The 19,381-nt window shown below is 37.4% G+C and overlaps 2 protein-coding genes across 2 annotated transcripts in view; one reads left to right on the top strand and one right to left on the bottom strand.

Moving 5' to 3' along the window:
• Positions 1-19,381, top strand: part of LOC135087433 (uncharacterized) — a 364,186-nt gene that overhangs the window by 104,710 nt on the left and 240,095 nt on the right. Inside the window, exon 4 of the mRNA XM_063982190.1 lies at positions 15,876-15,905. The gene's annotated coding sequence lies outside the window, so the exon portion shown is untranslated. The remainder of the gene's footprint in view (positions 1-15,875; positions 15,906-19,381) is intronic.
• Positions 1-19,381, bottom strand: part of LOC135088256 (nephrin) — a 135,420-nt gene that overhangs the window by 51,311 nt on the left and 64,728 nt on the right. The gene's annotated exons all lie outside the window — the stretch shown is intronic.

Consider the following 19,381-nt stretch of genomic DNA (forward strand, 5'->3'; position numbering starts at 1 on the left):
GTCAATGCTGACTCTTTCAGTTAAGGATTCGTTGTTGCTTGACAATTTGTACAAACACTTGATACCATGTTCTGGTGATATTATAAACTCCGAAGCTGTTTTGTTACGTGTTCGTGCCCAAGCCTTAAACGGATTTAGATATTAATTTATTATGGAGGCAGCCTGAGCCCAGCGAAGGACAGGCACATGTGCCAGCGGAGATGCGTGTCAACGTTCGCGTTATTGGATCACATTCGTATATGAAAATCGTTAAATCGTTTCCGCACGAATTTATAATTTTTCTGTTTTATTATTCATTATGTTGAGCCAAAGAATATTTATGGTGCATCACTGATGAATATTCATGGAATTCTTCGTAAAGCCCTTAAAGCTAATACAAGACATTGGGCCATAACGCATGTTGGGCGCGCGGCCAAGCAGCGTTAGGCGCAGATGCGCGGCCGGTGATTTACTCCCTACACACTAACCTAGATCCAGGGGACTGGTTATTAAGGTCAAAATTGAGGTGGCGGCCTGAGAAACATGATTGCTAATTTAAGAGTAAATGTAGAAGATATTTACTCTTAAATTAGACCGAATTAGAATTCAAAAACTACAATGGATTTTGTCATTTCTTCAATAATAAGGAGCAAGAAAGGGCATTTTAAGCGATTCTATCTCGGCTTGAGTTAAGGTGTAAAGGACATAACATTCAATAATTTTTGTAATTTATACTTGAGAACACTCAGGCTTTTTTCCCAAGAGCTTTCATACCATAAATCATCAACCATTAATACTCGTAGTTACACTTACTACTCATCATATCCATATTGAATTATAGCTACAACAATACACTCAAGTAAAAATGGAACGCACAATCAAAGTGGAAACAATTGTAAATAATTCCAGTGTTTCTTCTTACTATATTTCCATAGTTTACTCACGGCAGCTATTACTGTATCCAGTAGATTCCAGTAACAAGTACGACACACCTCAATGGCTTAAGTTATTCCGCCCTCGGCGTAAGATGTTTGGATTTGTGTTATCTCCCCCCTCGCCCCCCGCCCTGGATCTGTCACCATCTGGTAGGGTTGCCCACTAAGTGTCAGTGCGTTTAAAATAATAACTTTTAAATAACTTAAACAAATCGAATTTTCTAAGGCGGGAATCCAACCCATAACCTTTCGCTTGCTGGGCGACTGCCTTACCATCTGAGGTATTTTGACTCTCGGTAAACCCGTCTAAATTTTGAATTCTAAGTGGCTCAGATTGATAAGAGCAGTAGCCCGACAAGCGAAGGGTCGTGGGTTCGATTCTCAACTTAGGCGATTTGTTTTTATTTAATTATTTAAAATTTTTGAGATGCGACCCATAAAATTTTGATAACTGAATGAGTAATTCGATTTTTTTATTGTAGGTATAGAAGAGAGCACAGTAATCACTGCGGAACCTTGTTTTTGAGTTATAATAGGTGTTGTTTTGAAATCATTTAAAGTCATGCCATCATGTACGAGTATGTAGTCTATACTCCATACCATTTAAATTTGTGAAAAGTGAGTCCTTTTCATCAAGTACCTACATTCCACATAAAACGGTGTTATTATTTTTGTCTCGTAATTCCTACTTTTTATATTTTTTCGTAATTACTGCTCGATTAATCCTCTATTACGTAATTTACCTAAGTACCTATCTTTAAAAAAGGTAAACGTGTTTTGTTTTTTCGTTCAATTTCCTGTAATTACGTTTTTCATTAATTATTAATTATTTAATCAACATTAATTATTCTTCGATCCTAAGAAAGTTAAAGGTTAGAGGATTATTTCCACAACTGATAAACTGTATTACAGTGTTTTCAGTGGGAGGAAATGAACTAATATAATAATATTTCTTGAAACATGCAACCCTGGCACCAGCCCGCAGCGCATCCGTGTCGCGGCTGCCTCCTCCTGATTATTTAATGAAAAACCTCGAGTGACATGTTTTGTTTAATTTGTAATCAATGATAATAATACCACTTGAATTACACTACGAAATGTGGACGTGATAATGGACGTTGGCTAGCTTTTTTGGGTCGAAATGTTGTTAGGTGAACATTGATTCATCATCAAAACACTTAAGTAGAGTCTTTGTTAATTACTAAACGAATTGTATTGTAGTGTTAAGGTGAAAATGATACATACCTTAGACTACTCAGCTTACTTTTCTGGTGATGGTAGGTAGACGTAAATGTTGTATTATGTATTATGTACCTAAGTATTGTTGAAATCTAAAGATGAAAATACTTCACTCTTGATAGTAGGAATGTAATATGAATTAAATTATGAGAGGGCTTAATATCCTTTTATGTTATTTGCTTACAAAAATGTGCCTAATTATTTAATTTTTGAGATTTTAAATGAGAACAGCCCTTATTGTTATGTTTCCATTATGAATCCTCGGCCTTTATATAAAACTTTATATAGAACAGTCCGTGCCTCGTGCTCGTGGATTATTCCGTGACTTATTCCCGAATGTTTTCTTAGTGTTGTTCGAGCGAACATTTGCCTCCCCCGCGCATTCGATTACCGCACGGTTATAACCCCGAGCGAGTTGATATCTTCTGTATAATATTGTTTTAGTAAATCATGGCGGCCTTAGCTGTTTTCAAAAGTAGGTAATGAAATTCTAATGTGACTATTTTGGAGGAGTTATGATTTTTAGAACGTGGGTTACCTACTCGTTAAAGGTTCGTAGATATTTTTTGTTTTTAATGATTGGTTATTGGTTATGCATACCTACTCGTAATAGTGTAGCGGGGTAATAGAAGATACGACCTATGTCCTAATAATATGTTTATGTACTCGTAGTACCGATATGATAAGCCGTTATAGTGTTAGCTTGTTTTATCGCAACTTCGAGTTGTCGATCCAGTTTGTGCAGTCTCCTCGATAAATATCGTCGCTGCCTAATCTCTGATGCGCAGGACGCAGGAGCTGCAGTGACGGAGATTGATGGCGTCCGAGGATCAGGCTGCAGGCGGCCACTTCGACGGCACATTTGGACGGACGACGTCATTTCTCTCGAACCCTCTTTTGTTTCGTTTGCTCCGGCGATGTTTCAGGAAGGGCAGAACAACTGAAAATCGATATTGTTTATCTTTTGTTTTCAACTGGTCGGGTGTAGGATTATTATTATTACCTATCATCGATTACTTGAGAAGCGTATACAGGATACCTGATCTACACATCAGCTCATAGACATTGATTTTACGATTTACACTGTTAAGGTGCTCTGATAGTAAATAATGTAGCTAGTTGATTAATTATTAACGTAACTTCATTCAGTAGCCGAGTTTGATTGAGTGTTGAATAGCACTGGGAGACGTGTGCTCGCGTTGGCGTTCCGCCTTCATGCTTTCACGGACTTGAAGCAGGTTATAAATAAATTGTTCCTTTTAAGAAAATAGTATTAGGCAGATTCGTTACTCGTTACGATTGTGTCCGACAGCATACAGGTGAGAAGTAAAATGTTATTGTTCTCAGTTATTTCTGGAGCTCGTAAACCTATTCGGGGTCCGTGGGAGCTCGGAGACGGCCCGCGAGGCCTCACGTCGCCGCCTAAATTAAAACGAGAGAAATGGGACGCGCACGCACGCCTCACAATGACACTGCTTATTCGCTTTAATAAGCAACTCGCTCACTTCTACGTGAAGCGATCCTTTGGAACACGCTATTTAGGTAACCGGTTTTGAAATAATGTAACGGACTAAGTATATTCCAAAAGTTTGACTGACCCATGTTTTATTTTACTTAACTTCATACGAGCAGCAGTAATCTATTTTTGACTATCCTGTACATTGTAAGTATTTGTGTTTTCAAACTACATATTTAAATCTGCGTAGATCAAAGAAAATATAACAGAATTTTATATTTTAGGTACTGTTTCCATATATTTCGATTTTTTGTGACAAACTGAAATACACACACACAGTAGCAGGCAAAAGCTAGTTGCGTCATAAAAATGTCCTAGAACACCGGCATGGAAATATAACTTGACTATATTTCACAATCGCGGCCATTTTCTATTCTAAATCGGTATTTGGCAGATTTATGCGGCCAAATTAAACGCCTCCCGAAAAATATTAACAACATTTTTGTTCCGCACATTTTCAATGGATCGGCGTTTAAATGCGATTCTATTTGTAGTTAATACAGATTTATTTACAGATTGCTAGTTATTTTTTTTTTTTTATGTGATAGGAGGCAAACGAGCAGACGGGCAAACGAGCAAACGTTAACTGCGGGTTTTGTTGTAGAGACACTCCAATTACTAGATATAATACACCCATACTATAACTCACCCGTGTATTAAATTCAAGCAATCTACTTTGTGAATACCCTTTGGTCTGCAACTCTAGTATTACTTTAGTACATAATATTGTAGCGCATGAAAAAGTAGACATAGTACAAGTCTTAACTTTTCATGGCAATAGCCATGAAAAGTTAAGACGATGAAAACGCGGTTAGTAAGTACAATGCCCTTTTAGTTTAATAACCTATATCAATCTCCAAGACTAAATAATAGTACTTAATTTGTCGAGATTAAAGGTAGCGATACATTTGCTGATAGGGTACAGCTGCCCCAGTTTGCCTCGGGGCATGTCAACACGTTTCACGTGCGAAATTTTCATGTCAACTCGCGCAGTGAGCTGGAAATTACTTCTGCTCGCTCATAATTGCTGAACCACGGTGCTAAATAGCTTTGTTTAGATTTATAACTTTTATACGATGCTAACGTTAGTAAACCACGCTTTATTTCTAAGAACATTGTTACTAACTCTACTAATATAGTCTCCAAGTTCAAATTGTTACTAACCAAACTATGGACTGCTTTTGTCTGAAAATAAATGATTTTTATTTTTATTTTATTTTATTTTTATTTTTATTTTTTTATTTATTTTTATATCTCAGTCAGCAACAATATGGTTATCTCTCATTTTATCTCAGTCAATATGGTTATCTTTAATCGTAATTAATGTTTTGAAACCGCACCGAGACCATTCCCTCTCTATTACTTACAGCATCGATTGCAAATCGAAATATGCTCAAGTCACATGAAGTTTGTATTGATATCCTCTAATTCTAAAGGCTCTAATTTTATATTGTAAAAATATTTCGTCTTTCAACATTTTGAGATAAATTCTAGCTTGAGATTGGATTCGATCTTTATAAAAATGTGGTCTATGCAACCACGACTAATAATAAATAGTAAGCAAGCACAAAAGAACTACCCCTTACTACTCATTTAGCTTGGAAGCCAACAAAGAGATTATTCAGCTACTTAACAAATTATTATAAGACAGAGGGCCGTTAATAAAACGAACCAACTCGTTCATTCGCTGGCAACATTCTTGCAGGGTTTCCTCTTTAGGGTTGTCGACTTACACGAAAGATAGAGGCTAATGAAAGATCTTATTTCCTTTACGATTGTTTTAAGCTTTAAGTTAGTTGGACTACCACACACACATTATGTAGGTAGTACATTGTTACCTAGGATAGGTTCTTAAGTTCTGAACTCCTTATGAAATATCGTTATTACCTACTTAGGGGAGACTGGCCCAAAGCGGGCACCTTAAGGTAAAGTAGGAAAAAAACACACAGAATAAGCAAAACGGAATAAGTTTTTATCGTGATCAGTTACTACATTTATTGTAGTTTGACATGGCGTTTTCAAATCATTCATTTGTCTAATATATAAAAAGTAGGCACTCAAATACGAAACACTATCACTTGCTCACTTTGCCCGAGGGGGTGGCCTAAAGCGAGCACCGGCACACGGGCAAAATGGGCATGCAGAGGGCAATAGTTTTTTTTAATTTTTACTATACAGGGTGTTAGGTAAATGGGTATATGAGCCGACACTAGCCCATGTTAACATGGTCATATAAAAGGTATGGTGAAGTCAGAAAATTGATATCTTCATTTTAACTATTTTAATTTTCATACAAATCGGATTTTGTAAAATTTATTTTGTATGAAAATTAAAAAAATTAAAATCATGATATCAAATTTCTGACTTCACCATACCATTTATATGCCTATGTTAACATGGGCTAGTGTCGGCTCATATACCCATTTACCTAACACCCTGTATAATTTTGACCTTTGAATAATAAGGAATGTTTCTATTCAAACACAGAAGGAGAATCATACTTTCTGTATTGCGAAAAAATAGATTCTAGACATAAAAATTCATCAAACAACATAAAAATTAAAACATAAAACTAATCAGAAGGAACTCTCTTTGAATAATGCAGTCTTGAATCATTATCTTCTAGTATTTTGAAGCTTTTGAGCTGAAGTATTACAGCTTCACTTCAAGAACCTTGTTGTGATTTTCTATTATATTTATTTACCATCTAAAAAGTCAAATAATAAGAGATTAATATCGACACTAAAGTCTGTTTTTTTGCTTGTCCAATATTGTAAACAATCTTAATATTCCTTTTTAACGAAATAATTCGTTTTAAAATAAGATAAACACGAAGCTCACAACCTATTATGTAGGTAAGTAATCGTTGAACGCCGATATCTTTTCAAATCATTTAATTTATTAATTTTTTTCACTGATATTACTTTAAACGTTATAAAAAGATTGTTTACATTGTTCGACTAGCAAATAAAAACGGACTATACCTACACGATAAATATAGAGGACTAACAATAAAAGCAAGTTAGTTTATATCGCTATGAAGAGGGTAAAGTGAGCATGCTCATTTTGCCCTGCTCACTTTGCCTTTTGCGCCACACCACGTTTCATAAAACATAAACTATAATTCCTTTTTAATAATTTTCAAGGAAATATCCTTAAAACACGGTTAAGTAGGTACAACACATTACGCATACATTGATAATAACGTACGTCACTCAGTTTAATCCAAAACACAACGAACATACCTTTGTTTTTTCAAATAAAATTGACGAATTTCGTTTATCGCTGTCCACGCGTGGTGTTGTCACTCGGAGGTAGCGCACACGACTTCCGCGGGAGCGGCGGGGCGGGGGGATAACGTTAACAAGACAAGACAACAAGTCGAGCAAATGAGTGTAAGTTTAGAGGGGGGTGCCCGCTTTAGGCGGAGTGCCCGCTTTGGGCCAGTCTCCCCTACTCTTCTTGCTTCCTTCTTAAGACTTATCGTCAAGGTCTGTGCTTGTGACGAAGCCTCATAATTACGCCCCCGCTGCGTATGCCCCTACGTTCGTTTCACGTCATATGCTACCGTGGCAACATCTTTCAACTGCGTTTATGGCCTTTTTATCATTATTGAAACGAAAGTGTTCACCCCTAGGTCCGTGTCTGCACCGTGATGGAGTGTCGTAATTACGCTCCTGCTGCGTGCGGCCGCGTCCGTCTCGCGTCAGCTGCCCTCGTAAAACTATACTATACGATTATGTACTGTCCTTTTTCCTGAACTGTATGTTAAATAAATATGATAAGGTAAATTAAAAATACAAATGTGCATCACCGGTACTTGTAGAAGAAGGTCCTTGAAAAAACGTCTTTCAGTTTTAGTTGAAAAGAATCTAATATTGAGTGATTGTAGAGTTGCCTATACATAATTAAGATGTTAGTGTCTTAAAAGCGAACTTCTTCTTCTTGTCGTGTCGACAATAAACCTACACAGTGCAAGCCTAAAACTCTGCTACAGAGTGACGTTGTCAGTAGCACTGCAGTTGTTTGGCTTGCCGATTGTGACTTACATCTAGGTCTATTTCACTTCCAAACGCCACTTGCGTCATGTTCCCAGGTGTCTGTAAATAAGTAGTAGCTCGTTTTTGTACAAAAGTGCAGTTAGTTGTAGTTGGGGTGGTCCCGGCGGACGGGGACACGCCAATGTTTGCGGGAGCGAATATTGCGGCGCTAACTCCGAGCGAAATAACAAAGAACACGTCTCTCCACTTATTAAAATACAACGTAGAACACAGTTGTCACATAAAGAAATATCACACCAAAGATAGTTCCAGAACTTCGAAAACCAATATACTAGAAGGGGTACTTAATTGATGAACTGAGAGTTTGATCACCGCATCTGAGGGTGCATTTTATATCATAGTGGGACTTGTTTAGATTGGATAATAAACTAAAATATAATTATAGTTTGATGGTGCTGCTCCATCTAACTTTGAAATTGCGAAATATTTTGCTGCAGTGCCATTAAACAAGCAGGCAACTTATTTTAACAGATTTCATTATTTACCTTCACTTCGCCGTATAAAATCGTTCCATAGTAAAGGTAGCAAAATCCTTTCAAAAACAACAATGTCAAAGGCAATCCGGCGAGCAGCACGACAAATATTTGCAGCGTGGATATTGCGCGCGCAACACGGGCGAAATGTCACAATACTCCGAACCGTCTCTATGCCGCGGCCACCAAAGAGTTTTACAACATTAATTATTTTCCCGTCGACAGAAAAAAAAACAAAAGAAGATCAAAATAATTATTACCTACAAGCTGCAGATAAATTGGCACAAAGTACCTACATACTTACAATGAAAAAATAATTCAAATGGTAGAGTTCACATCTTTATCAGCTGTGAAACGATATTGCCAAAAAGACGCCTGTTCGTTTAGTTTTTTAAGCGTTTAGTTATTTATTCAGGGAACTGAGAATGTAGAGGCAAGTAGCGTTAACAAGGACTTGTTATTCCTTGAATTGACATTATTCTTGGTGAACTGATCAACATAATTATTTTGTGGCTTTAAGTCAATCCAGTCCAAAGCTAAAATATACCCGTTCATCCTTTCAAGCCTTTGTGGCAGATTACTTTCCAGAACGCCGCAGCTGGAACAGCTCGTCTTGAGTTAAATGTCGCTTCATTCTGAGAATTTTAAAGAAATTAAATAAGCTAAGTTTATACAAAGTTTATAAAGCAATCCTCTTTTTTGTAAGGTTTTCAATATCAAGAAAGGCAATCCCGTTAGAAGCAGGGCAAATGTTTGTGAAGCGCGCCGGGCGACACCGCGGCGTCGTCGGGTCAAAGTGACTTCAACGAGGATTTAACTGCATTTTCAATTTCTTTTATCTGGTACATCAGGATGTTACAGAAAAAAAAAACCGAGTCTGTAGGTAAGTCTGTAAAAAGGATTGCTCAAGATAACACGCGAATTCAATCAAATCGTAGAGGGAACGGTTAGTTGAACATATTGTAATTTGTGCCTTTTATCAATTTTACTATTGCTGAACTTTACTTGTGCTCATAGTTATTTAATTTTTTAGCGTTAAGAGTCGCATCTCTAAAATTTTGACGGGTTCATCCAGTGTCTAAGTAGCTCAGTTGGAAGAGCAGTCGCCCGGCAAGCGGAAGGTCGTGGGTTCAATTCCCGCCTTAGGCAGTTCGATCATTCAAGTTATTTATAATGTTCAAATTTACTTGTGCTCTTTAATCGGGCCTTTTCAAGGCGAGAGTGAATAGGCACTTACAGGGCAGATATGTACCATCCTAGACCGCATCCCACTTAACATCAGGTGCGATTGTGGTCAAATACCTGCCTTGTTATGCATAAAAAAAAAAAAAAAAAAAAAACAATCCAGTAACCATACAAATTAAATTAGGAATAATTTTTTGTTTAAAATTTCTTCCAAATACCTAAAACGCTAAGGGTTGTATGTACACTCTTATATGAGCTTTGTTTGTTTCTTACTTCTCTTACTTGCTTTAGGTAGTGTTGTGATCTATTATGGGCAAGTGTTGGATTACTTCAAGGAAGTAGTTTTTCCTTAGTCCGCTAAGAAACTGTTATTCGTTGCAATGTTGTGTTGCGAAAGGCTTTCAATACCGACGGAGGCAATCCTGTTAGCGCAGCGCAAATATTTGAAGCGACGGATATTGCGCTTCTGGACTGAGAAATTTAGGTACTACTGCTTGCTAAGACTAATCAGATATCTCTGCTTAGTTTGCTTCAGTTTAATTAAATTCATTATTCTCTTGACATTGTTAAGAGCACTCCGTTGACACATATTACTAAATAACGTTGCGTTTGCAAGATCTTGAAAATTTGAATTGAAAAAATGGGCATTTTAGTAATTGTTCAATAAGTATAATTATTGAATTTACTAGGTATAAATCCGATTAAAACAATTGTCACAAATTACTCAAATTTCCGAGTCCCATCTAGAGATTTTACTAAAGACAAAAACGCGGAAAAGATCATTTTAAGATACTTATAAGTTTTAATTTGTACAAAGATTCACCGGACGACCGCCGCGTCAAGCTGAGAGCTCTTCAGAACGTCGCAACTAGTGCGGGACACAACTAGTCGCGACTGGTCCGGTACATAACTGGCTAACTAGTCGTAAATAGTGAACTCCGAGTCTCCGAGCTCTGCTTCGGAATTTACATAAGTGGCATAGCGTAGTCGTTATTAGTCACTCTTACATTAACTTACTTACTCGCTTTAGCCTATTTGCAAAAATAAATGAGTTTTTATGAGTTTTTTATTGTTCATTAGGTTCTGTAAGAAGTTATTAAAATTAAATATATGTTACGGTCAAAGTGATAAATGTGAAAATTATGAATAATCACCGGTTATTATGAATAATTACCGCATGATTTGGTAAATGTGATTAATATGAGGTCATTTATGTGTGTATAAAACTAAATAGGCGGCTTAGGGGTGGCCCAAGGGCCACCCCCGCCGCACCTTAACCTATTTTTCACTTTAAATCAAAACATTATGTTATATGCATCATGGAAAAGTAGTATTATGCAAGAAACATTCCAAACTCATTATGCCAAATTATATTAATATATGATATCAAAACGTTCAAAAGTTTAGCTGTACACAAGCACGTACACAAGATGTTGTTCTCTTTTATGAAATTTGTTAGTACTAAGCTTTAATTATTAAATAATCACTGTTAAATGTGATTAATTTATCACTTTTACCGCGACTGCCGGTAATTATTCATAATAACCTGTTATTATTAATAATTTTCAATTTATCACATTAACCGTAACATATACATATCTTCTTTTATATTTGTATGAATAAGCCAATAAGTCCTAACTAATAACTGTGTATGGTAAGCAATTCTCTAAATCATATAAAATTAAGACAGTTAATTAATCTACGTGTAAACATTTAAGTCAGACAGGCGCCAAACTTCGCTACGCTCATTTACTAAGGTATTTCAAAAGGGCCCAAACATTACTTTATAATATTTGGTTACCAGCTTTATCCATTTTGTCAGAATATAAGTCTAATTAATTGCTTACTGTAAGCCTTCGTCAGTGTTTACTTGTCCTGGAATCTTATTACAGTTCTCTGAGCTATTCTAATTGAGATACTTTTTACAGAGATCAATTTAAACATAGAAGTAGACGTGTAAATATCGTCTGATTTGTAAAGTTTATCATTGCTGTCAATATTAGTAAGTTGATAGGTAACAAGAGATACAAGACGTGAGGGATACATTGACAAAAACTAAAAAGAAGACTCAAATCACTGTAGGACAGTGCGGACAGATATCATCAGTCTTTTTCCTGAAACGTTTTTTATTTTGAGTGACGTCCCGAGTCAAAAAAGCTAACAAAATAAACGAAGGCAAGCTTAAAGATTTGCAGTTCTTTCTATGCTTCTCCGTTATCTTCCTTCGACTAATCCGATTGGACTCAATGATTAAATTAAATGAAACTTAATTTATGCGGAGTGCTTCGGATAGTAAATACGCGGCCGTAATTGGGTTTATTAAAGATATTTACCGCAGGGCTGCAGTAATAAAACGTTAAAGAGGCTCTCTTAGCAACGGAGAAATGGTAAAAGTTGTTAATTTATCACACTAATGCAATGCTTTTGTTTACTTTTAACAACTTATCTGTGAAGATTGTGGAACTAAATATGACGGATTATGATACTATGATAATCATAAAAGTCACTTTCTTTCAAACACATTATATGCAGCTCTAAAAATTAGGCACTTAAAGTTAATTTCTTATCTCACTTCAAATTCTCACTGCCTTGGGAAGAAGCCCACCTGCTTAGAGACAAAGATAATTGAAATCATAAAGAACAAAAACATTGATCTATTAGTAGTAGTAGGTATTCATAGTAACCCATACCCTATGTTTAGTAAATAATGAACCCTACGAAGCAGTGTTTTATGAACATCTTATTACGTATTCAGGTATGAAGTGTTCCCGGTAACTCGATCGGGGCGAGCTGTGCCTAATTAAGTTTATTAGTGGCCCGAGGCCGCCCTCTACGCCCTACAGAACGCTATTAATTTTATTACAATTATAATGCTTCATAAACTACCCGCAAAATAACTGACCTTAAATTTAAGGCCATGTTAAAGAAAGCGCACTAACAATTTTAATTATCCAAAAAATATAACTGTAACTACTAAAGGAAAAAACAACCTTTTCAGTAGAACAACAATAGTAATAAGGGTTCAATCGAAAAATAACGAAGGAAAAGGATTACCTACTCAGATAAAAACATTGAAATCCCCGTAAGGTTTTGAGACGTATTTATCTCCTGCTTATCCCAGATACTTATGAACAAAATGTGGCTTGGCTGAATAAAACCGACGCCGACGAAATTGACGACCTTTGTATCGGACAGCCGAGTTGCATCAAGTCTCTAATATGCTCGGACCAAACTAGGGACCGCTACACAAACATCTCCGAAGACGAACAACAATCGCCTGGAAATCACGGAGTAGTTTAGCGGCGCCTTAATCACGGCACTTCACGCTCCTCCGATTTCAAGAAGTTCCGCACAAGATGAAGACCTATAACACATAAGTTGCGGGATCAATATTACAGGCTGCGGATTACAGCGCAACTTGCTAACTCGACGCAACTTCGGCTCCGGCCTTATACGAGTATTGTGTGGACTGCGCCGGCCTTACAAGACTTCCTCGTAAGGCGGGGTTCAAACTGAACTTTGACACTAGAAATCTCCAGCGCTATTCTAGGGAAACAATTATTTAGTGGACGTAAAATAGCATACATTAAATTTAATTTTAACCACGTAGCATGTAGAGAAGATTAAAAGATGACCTTCACCTTTAAGATTTGAGTTTTTTTTAATTATTGGTCAAGATATTTACTGCGTAAGACTCTGGTGATCTATAAAATTATAACTCAACTTATAGTCTCAAATCACTTACATAGGTAGTACTACTACTACCTACTAACAAAGTAGGGAACTGAAAGGAACACTTTCTCTTTTTCCATCAATTTTTGTACACCTCTCAAGTGTGTCCTCAGCCGCAGATGTACTAGTCCAATCGTTAGGTCGAGCTGAATTAAGGCGCGCGGTTCGGTTTGTACACAGCGATGGAAATGGGTCGGCTTGCTAACGACGTGTGTGGCAGCTTTCACACATGGTGCGAATCACGGACTATGGAGCTATTTTCACCAGAAAAAATGAAATCCTTATTTTTTTTGCAGTAAACATAGCAGTCAAATATTAGTCCAGTAAAAGCACAGTAGATAAAAGTCTCAGTATAAAACGATTTCGACATTATTTTCCTTTCCAATAAGTACGAGTATTACCAATTAGCAGATAAAATCCTATAAAGACAGAAAATACCATTCAAAATGGCTTCAAATACCCTTATTAAGATAACGATGTTTCAAATAAGCTTATGTAGGTAATGACGTAAAATTAATGATGTTAGCAAAAATTTTATTTGCATGCGCCAATCGCATGAGCCATACATTTATAGCAACAATATACGAGTACCTGTATATTAATGTAACAAAACGTTATAAAAGTTGTTCATTTCGCCGCTCGGCCGGCGGGCGCTATCGGACAGGTGTCCGGAGCACGCGTCCGCGCACGGTGATCCGTCGGCTCATACAACATTTTATTGGGATAAAGAACAATCCGATACGTCCCCTCTCAGAGGTCAACGTGTTAAGGCCGCGAGGGTCAGTAATAAAACGCTATCAGTATTTTATGAAGTGAACGATTTGTGTTATAGTTATTGGGAAAACTTTTATGAAGTGTGCGTCTCTAGATTGTTTACGAGGGGAACGGTTTAATCATATATCATCGTTGGATATGTTTGAACACTATACTACGATAAGTTGAAGAAAATTTCGTTTAAGTTTGATGATGATTCAATGAAGACTTTCTGTGATAGACCGATATCCAGACGCGCACATTCGCGAAAATAATCTTAGAACAAAAAGGCATAAACTCGGTTAATTCCAGTTTAATTTATTTTGCCAATCGGATAGCCGTGAATAACGCCAGCACTTGATCAACAATATTAAATTACGTATTAAAATTAACTCAATTTCCGCATACAGTATTCACGCTTGTGGTTTCATGCGGTGAAACACAAACACCCAATCGCTTGACGTCTCGTCTATTTTCAATATGATCACGTTGATTTTTTTAATACTGTAACTGAAAAAGATTTCACTAATGTTATGTCTTATTATTATTATGCGATCCTCTTAATTTTTCATACATCTACAACATTATGAGTAAACTTAGTTTCCTCTGCGAATGTATCGCGAAGTAGTTACGAACAACTACTTGAAACTCTGCCTACTGGATACAGGGGACGTATTAATACACCCGTCTTAAGTGCGAGTGGCTGTAAACATTGTTTCATAAAATAGTAGTTCAAACTCGTACAAACTTTTACTGCGGATTACCTACGCTAGATAGGATTATCATGAGTATTTAAGCTTATAACGTAAAATTTTACTAAACATAAAACATTTTAAATCTTTATGGACCTAGAAATGCACTTATATTTGTGTTATGTACTTGAGTACAATAAGTTTGTTTTAGTTAATATACCTACTCGTACCTAGTGCTCATTCTCATACAATATATCCCCGGGGATTCAGGGGAACTACCATAGTGGCCATCACGATCTAAGATAATTGGTATGACCATCTCAATTATGTTCCAGAAGAATATATGGCGGGTAATAGCCCGCGAGCTAGGAGTGAGTGCGCCTGCAGCCTGGGCGCCGGCCAAGAATGCGCCGGGACAGTCTAGCTGGGCGGACTTCATAAACTAATATTGAAATAATTATTTTTATCAAGAATCCTATACTACGAGTACTTTGTGACTCGGTTAACCTAGGTTAAGCGGTTACAAAGTATAGAACCTAGGTACTAATTTAATTTTTCATACTTGTAGCCGGGATTACCTAAAAATCATGTTCTTTTAATAATGGTAACTAAGTAACGCAGTCAGCAGTTGATTGATTTCGTGGAAAACACCGTTTTCTGAAAAAATCTAGTAAATATTAATTTAATTAAATTGTCACTTTGTGGCAGTAAATTTGGGATAAGTAAGTATTATTATTTTTGACTTGTTAGGTAGTTCGTTTTTTGTAAAATTATGTTAGTTCACTAGGGCAAAACCGCATCTTTCACGCCGCGTCCTGGCGACGGGCCAGGATATTGCGCGTGAGGATTGATGTCACAAGGTTCACGGTTCCGATCCGACGCGGTATTCAATAGAGCCTCTGTCGAATCGTGGTCATGGTAGCCTTGGCGAACGGCCGGGAACCGACAAAGATGCGTCAAACTAACGCATAGGCAATAGTCGTCCCTAACGTCGTTTGGTGAAGTATGCCTCGGTAGTATAACTTCACAATTATTCGCATCATGGGTTTCTACTTAGATTCGGTGAAGTCAGATCTAACCTAATAAAATAAACTGCGTTTAAAAAACCGACTTTAAAAATTAAACTAATTCCAAAAATACACAAAAAAGTAGAAAAATAACTACGTTATTTATTTAATAATAATGACCATGATTGATATTTTTGGTATCGGTGCCGGTTTTAGTGCGATTTTTGAGCTTGGCATTTGGCAGACTGGCACGGACTCATTGACATTGTATATTTTCACACATTATTGTTTTTTTCATTTCAGATTCAGATCTCACCAGTTTCCCGCATGTTGGTAAGTGGACCATTTTTTATTTGTCATGGTTATACTGTGAAATGGAGCATAACAATGATATAATTTTACAGTGGGAAGTAAACAATATTGTATTGTTTTGAGACGTTAAAGACTCAGCATAATTAATAAAAAACCAACCTTAAAAATTAAACTGACTCCATCTATTTATTGTCTCTGCATTTTGGCTGCACTTTCGATGCAGAAATTTTCTTGTAAAACCTTTGCTGGCATAACTGCCTTACAAATGAAGTATTATATTTCCTCTGACCAGTACCATTTCCAACTGTAACACATTCCGGTCCCATGATCATTTTTCGGCCTTACAATTGCAGCAGCAACCGCAGCGCGCGACACGGCCGGGAATGCCCGCTGCCCGCAGCCGCGACACGACCCACGGAATGCGAATTGCGTCGCGTAATGAACCCGCGCGTTAGAACGCTTTGAATTTTGCAATTAGACGGTACGCGCCACCAATTTACACCTACATACGTTTTGTGCAACTACTAAAAGTGCATAAGGTGCATGTTCATTAGAATGGACCGCCGTATTTCAGGAATAAAGCGGAGCGAAATGCGTTAATGTTCTCTTGGTTTTTGAGCATAGCTGTTTGTCCTGCTAATGTAGGATTACAGTGCGGTTGTGTTTTGTTATTTTGAGTAGGTGTAATAATGTTAGGACATGACCTTTCCGTCTTCATTAGACCTAAAGAATTTCTTTATTTCTATTACCATGTACTAGATTGAATAGTCAATGATGTTATAAAAAATACATAACTGTAAAAAGAACCTATCAACATCTTTCTGTACATAAATATAAAAGTGTTTTCACGCAGAACAAACTTCGTTCCGCGTAGTTACGGAATTTGCTTATTGTTGGTAACTTTGTGTTGTAGCTAATGTTCCACGAATATTGTTAGCCGAGCCGAACACGACACGTCGTTGTTCGCGGCTCGTGTTCGTCTGAGGCCGCGTGTTAGGTACGTCGCGCGCGAGTTATGCCATTTTTATCGCGGCTTCTTTGTTCGAATACCTTGTTGTTAGCGAATCTTTTGAGATTATTTAGGTTTATTCAGTCAGAGTTAGTTATTTCAAAACATGTTTCTGCAATTTGACCGCATGAACAAGGATTCCCGTGTCAGTCTTAATAATAAGACTAAGATTGAATAGGTAATCAAGTTAAATTCGCATCTGATTAAGCGTGATGAAACACGAACAGAAATCGATCTGGAATTGCTGAAATATTTCATACCCAACAAATTCCCGTGTTTTGAACTAAGTTGCTCTGTGACGAAAATTCGGGAACCGACAACAATAGACGTGCCGATACCAACTATTCGTCCAAATATTTCGAATCTCCGTGCGCTTCGGAAGCGCGTTAGCAGCGAGTAATTAACTCGGGCATTTTGTGCGGGCCCGCGCACCGGCCCGGCCCGCGTATCGCCGCCGCATCGCACGCATTGCAGGAGTGAATCTTGGAATAGACGTGTTGACACCACCAATCAATTGACGTACCTACTTTTTAAAACTGTCATAATGACTCTCCCATAGATTTTGTATGGCAATACAAGCAAGAGTGACGTCACTGTTTTGTCAACTCAATTAAACAACTTTTTGTCAGTTACAATGCAATCAAAAATCTTCATTTACAGGTAATTTCAAATCAATTAAGTTTTTAAGAACACAATGAAGTTTCTTTTAAAAAAAGTTGTGATTTAGAATTATTGGGGAATGGTGTCAAATTAATAGTCTATTCATGCACAAAAATAAGCAATTTTACATTCGAACCAACGAATTTTATTCCTGTCAAAACCAGTGTTCCCTATAAATTCGAATATTCAAATTGTTTTCATTGCTGAATTCGAATTAAAAACACGAGCAATAACCAGTTTTTCATATTAAATACTCGAAATACCGGCGTCATTACTTTTATTTTTTTGTTGCTATTCTCCTTAATTTGCTATTCAGTAAGGTAGACATGGAATAATTACATACTTGCTATCGGAAAACTGATAGGAAGAGGCAACAGTCATCCTTGTAGTAGGTACTCTACCGTTGTTGGAGTTTAGCTGAGCGCGTTTTACTATAACGTGCTCGAACGTGAGTGCTGAATTGAAATGTAAAGTACCTAGTTGTCTATTAAGGTTGCTAGTGGTTAACAGCCCGCTACTGGCTAACTTCTTTTTCTATCTTATGGTAATTGCATGCGTAGTGTTTCCAACTTTATTGACCATTAGCGTCAATTTTCTTTTAAGACTTCAACACATCTTGACGCTTGCAGCCGTCAGTCCTCAGTAATTTGTTGCTAAAAACTTGGAAGTATTTCAAGGCAGTACTTAGAGCAGCAGTGGAAATCCTTGGGGGAGGCCTTTGTCCAGCAGTGGACGTCTTTCGGCTGAAACGAACGAACGAACGAACGAACGAACTTAGAGCAGCGCATTGAAGCAATTCGAAATGTACCGCACGTTAACTTATTCCATTTATCGGGCTCTCGGCGAGGGATCGGCAAATACGGCGAGAGGCTCAAGGAGGCTGTTTGCTCACTCCGGCGCCGGCTGAATCAGTTTTTGCACGAACCGCCTTAGCCGCTTTAAGCCAAACCACACTCACTACTTTTATCACCAGTGAGCGGCAATTGTGAGGCTGCGTCTATAGGACATCGCTCTTTAGTGTTGTTATCGTTCGGGGTTTCAAAAATATGCGTTTCAGGCGTAACTTCTACATACACACAATCTAAATAATCGCGCGATTTAGAGATACCGTCCCATCGACTAGGTGGGCCGACTTAGTAAAGAAGGGTGGGGTAGCGGCACATAAATCGTGGCGACCGGCCGTTCCGAGTGTCCGCCCTTAACGTACAGTTGAATTAGGTTTGTGTCACTTCATTTGGACTAGACAAGGGACAAAATGCCTATGTTAAAAGCTGGTTAGTGTGGTTTGGGCTTAAAAGGCCCTAATTTCGTTCACTTTTTGTATAATGAAGGTGAAAAACACTTAGGTGTAAATACGTATACATGTAAACCTTTAATATTATTTTCTAATCATCCCAAAGGGACTAAATAAAACGTGTAAACAAACTCCAAAATTAAAATACAGCCACAGTCTGTGACACGATCTCAAACCCTATTTCGTCAGGGCAGAGTTGGTTTTTAGGGTTTTGTTAGACGGCACAAGTTTGCTCGCTTTACAGGCGTGGCAAACATGGGTGCCCTAGATAACATCGGGCTAATATGGAACTGAGACGTTTGTACGCACGTTAGAGGTCAAGTTAGTGATTTATACGCGTATAAGTCTAGCTTATATAACAACTTTCAGGGCTGTAAAATACTGTTAAATGTAAACACATACTCGTAATATTATTTGAGAGAAATTTTGGATGAAATTCCAAAGCAAAGTTGTGAAGAAATCAATGTTAAAAGACTCAATTCTATTCAAATATCCGAGTTACAGCCAGAGGAGTAGAATAGCATGCGAGACATC

The sequence above is a fragment of the Ostrinia nubilalis genome, chromosome 3 (assembly GCF_963855985.1).
Source record: "Ostrinia nubilalis chromosome 3, ilOstNubi1.1, whole genome shotgun sequence".
Lineage (NCBI taxonomy): Eukaryota > Metazoa > Arthropoda > Insecta > Lepidoptera > Crambidae > Ostrinia > Ostrinia nubilalis.